This window comes from Petaurus breviceps, unplaced genomic scaffold, assembly GCF_028583685.1.
Source record: "Petaurus breviceps papuanus isolate PSGF00001 unplaced genomic scaffold, PetGlider_PUasm1.0 91041, whole genome shotgun sequence".
Taxonomy (NCBI): Eukaryota; Metazoa; Chordata; class Mammalia; order Diprotodontia; family Petauridae; genus Petaurus; species Petaurus breviceps.
The window spans coordinates 14,210,317-14,214,158 of NW_027187400.1; the positions used below are offsets into that span (position 1 = coordinate 14,210,317).

At 54.4% G+C, this 3,842-nt stretch overlaps 1 protein-coding gene across 2 annotated transcripts in view; it reads right to left on the bottom strand.

Annotated features, from left to right (window-relative positions):
- NBL1 (NBL1, DAN family BMP antagonist) overlaps positions 1-3,610 on the bottom strand; it is a 19,592-nt gene extending 15,982 nt beyond the window's left edge. The window contains exon 1 of one of the 2 annotated variants that reach the window (XM_069079232.1): positions 3,396-3,610. The gene's annotated coding sequence lies outside the window, so the exon portion shown is untranslated. The remainder of the gene's footprint in view (positions 1-3,395) is intronic. The other variant, XM_069079233.1, reaches the window with a different exon arrangement.
- Between the last annotated feature and the right edge of the window lie 232 nt (positions 3,611-3,842).

The following is a 3,842-nucleotide window of genomic DNA, read 5'->3' on the forward strand; positions in this document are numbered from 1 at the left end:
TGAACTGTTAGTGAAGTCAGTAGGGTGTAGGAAGGAAACAGCACCAAATCTGGAGTCTGCAGACCTGGGGTCAAAACTGGCTCTGCTCCGTGCTACCTAGGTGACCTTGGGGAACTGAATTCAAGGCTCTTAGCCTCAGTTTCCTCATCTGTAAAATGAGAGAATTAAATTAGATTAACTCCAACTTCCCTTCCAGATCTAAATTCTGTGGTTTCTCCTGAGTACCCAAAGATGGAAAGGAAAACAGCTTAAAATGTTTTCTGCTTGAGGGGCTGAGATTCACTGTAAGTCGTCTAAGAGCTGTGGGAAGCTCCCTCAGGGAGGCACAAGGATTGCCCAACATTAAAAGGGAGAAGGTTTGGGTAGGAGGCCTCACTTCCAGAAAGACCAGAGAAGAAAAAGGGGCTTCTGAGACACTTTCTCCCCTAGGCCCCAGCTTAAGGCCATTACAGGGAGGCTCCAAAGGCAACACAGCAAGGATGAGAAGGCACCAGTCCTGATCTGCTTTGTCTAAAGGTTCCTGCAGTTCCAAAGCCAGGGCTCACAGCTCCAAGAGCTCCTTGGAAATCCAAAACAATGTGCCCCTCTCTCCTGACCCAGCTGGAAACACACAATGAGAAGACCTGGATTGTAGTTGTGGCTCAACTCCAAAACTTCCAAATGTGACCCTGGCCAACCTCACTAAGCCTTGGTTTTATATGGATTACAATCAATATTCTTACTGAGGGCCCCTCCCAGCTCTGACATTCTGGGTTCTAAGGACCCTCCCAGCTCTGACATTCTGGGTTCTAAGGGCCCTCCCAGCCCTGACATTATGTGTTCTAAAGACCTTTCCAGCTCTGACATTCTGGGTTCTAAGGACCCTCCCAACTCTGACATTCTGGGTTCTAAGGTTCCTCCCAGCTCTGACATTCTCTGTTCTAAGGACCCTCCCAGATCTGACATAGTTTGTATTAATGTCCCTCCCAGCTCTGACATTCTCTGCTCTGAGGTCCCTCCCAGCCCCAACATTCTATAAAAATGTCAGTTCTCAGGGTGGTGCCCCACATCTACAACATCCTCGCTGCCCTCCCCTACACACACACCCCTTACCCAATACTTTTTAACTGTACGCAGAGGGAACCACACCCTTCAAGCCAATGCCTTTCTACCCTTCTACCTCCAGACAGCCCTCAGAGTTGGAGGGCTCCAGCAGGGACCCCCCCCCCTTCCCAACACACATCGAAAAAACAGTCTCCAAAGAAAATTCCTAATAACAAGCCTCTGTGCTAATGCAGGGACCCGCCCTGGCCTTCACATCTGTTCAACAGAAGTCTTGCTGCAGACCCCACCAGCATCTCTGTCATGTGCTCTCCAGCTCTAGCAGCAGCAACAATCTCCCCAACCCTTGGGGTAGAAAAAGCTAGAAGGTAACCTAACAGTCTGAAGTTTCACTTAGGAATAAGGCCTCACCCCCCCATACAAGAACACCACATACACACACAATCACACACAACCCATTACTGCCCTTTCAGTGTTTCAGACGTACATGAACACTCTGAAATCTCCTTGTGGTAGGGTTTTCCTTTGGCCCTTCAAGATCACTAGACGAGGAACAGTTGGGGTGGGAGAGGGTCAGCAGCCCCAAAGAAGTCAGCCTCCACCTATCATTTTTCCTCAGCCACTGAGGAAGATTCTGCCCCCACTCTCTATGGCAGTAGCACAGAAAGAAGGAGATCGGAACAAGAAACTGGTTATTCCGCAATTAACAAAGGGTAAAGGGGCCCTCTCCCAGGTTTTGGGTGGGGAGCAAACTTGAAGCTACCACTCCAGTCCTAATCTCTGTTTTTCTAAAAGTTCCTTCAGTTCCAAAGCCAGGGCTTGCGGCTCCAAGAGTGCCTTGGAAACCCTAAACAATGTGCCCCTCTCTCCTGACCTCTGCCAATGTGCCCCAGCTGTAAACACACACACACAGCTGCCTCCGTGGCTTCCGTGAAAGATCAATATTAACACAGTAGGGAATCCGTGCAGGTGACCCAAAGCAAGGGACCCTGAGCTCGGCTAGGGGCTTTGAGAGCACCAGAATAGGGGTTGGAAGAATTCCCCAGAATCTTGAAAGCCCCCGTCCGTCTCCCCAAAGAATCCAAGAGAAAAAAAGAACGCTCCAGAACTAGGACTATAGGAAGGTGGGGGAGAGAAGTTATAAATTGGGGGAAGCACTTCCTCTTCCTAATTCAAAGTTCTTTTTATATATTTTTTCTGGAGATCTTTATGCCCTCCCCGCCCCAAACCAGATTTTCACTATAGCCGAGTATGTGGAAACGGAGGAAGAAAAGAGACACAGAGACTGTGACAGAGACCGAAACAGAGGGAAAAAGAGAGGGAAGAGAAAAGAGTGGAAGAGGAGAGGAGAGAAGAGGAGGGAGAAGGAAGGGAAGGGAAAACAGGGAAAGGGAAGGAAAGGTAGGGATAGATAGGAGGCAGGAAGAGAAAATAGGAGATTATGAGAAAAAAAGAACAAGGAGAGAGGAAAAGGGAGAGGGAGAGAGGGAAAGTAAGACTGAGAGGGAGAAGAAAAGACAAGAGAAGACGAGTGAAAAAAGATGGAGAGAAAAGGGGAAACGGAGAGAGAGAAAGGAGAAAGGGAAAAAGGACAGGAGGCGAAAAGGAGAGCAAGAAAAAGAGCGAGGAAGGAAAGAAAGAGGAAAAACAGAAGGGAAAAAACAGTGGAAAGTGAGAAAAAGGAGACACAGAGCTAGGGAAAAGTGAAAGACAAGAGAGAAGCACCGAGAGAAAACGGAGCGAGAGGCAGAGAGACTTGGGACATCGAGAGAAAAGAGAAAAAGTCAAGGGGGATACGAGGGCAAGAGAAGGGCCGTGAGATCTAGGGAGGCAGAAGAAGTGGGAGGCAGAGTCCCCGTTTGGAGGGGTGTGAGAAGCTGCTCATTCTTCCCCTCCCCCCCCCCGCCCCAACTGCCCAGTTCTTTCCGAACTCACAGGTTGATTGTTTTTGGCCCTCTTTGCCCCGAAATCAAAGAGATGAAAATGGGGCCTCGAGCTCAGAAGAAGCTCGGACCCGGGCTGCCCCTGCCCCTGCCCTAGTCGTTTTCTTCCCTCCCCCATACCCCCTCCCTGCCTGGCCCTTCCTCGCCCTTCTCCGGCTCCAGCCAGGCCACTGCCCTGATGCCTTGGGAAGAACACTGAGGCTCCGCTCTGGAGCCCAAGCCGGCCGGAGCCCGAGCCTCCCACTCCGTCTCGTCCGCTCCCATCTCTGTTCTCAGCGAGGCTTGGTCCTCCCTTCCTCCCCGCCCCTCTGGGCTGGGGGCTGCTCCGGGGCGGAGGAGGGTGTCTTGTTCAGGGCACCGGGGACCCAGTCCCCGAGGTGGGCGGACGGGGCGCGCGGGGCCAGGACTCACCGTGCACCGGACGGAAGGCTGCTCCCATAGGGCTCACGCCAGCTTCGCCCTGGGGCGCGGCGGGGACGGACGGACGATCGGACGCTCGGACGGACAGACGGACTGACGGACGCTTGCCTGCCCGCCTGCGGGATCCCGTCTGACGCCGCAGCAGCCCGCGGGCGGCCCGGGCGCGGGGGCGCGGCGGGGACAGCCCCACGTCAGGGGTGTCTCCTCTCCAAATAGGGAGAGAGGGCGGAGGCGGGGAGAGGCCGGGCCGGCGCGCAGAGCCCGGGCGAGCCAAGCCCCGCCGCTCCCGCCACCCACCCCCACCCCACCCCACCCCAAGCCCAGCACCCAGCACCGCCCCGAGCCCGGCCGGTCGACCCGCCCAGAGCGCTGTCTGCCGGCCCACGGACAGCCTGTCCACCTCCGCGGGGACAGGGAGCGCCGGGGCCCCGGAGGCAG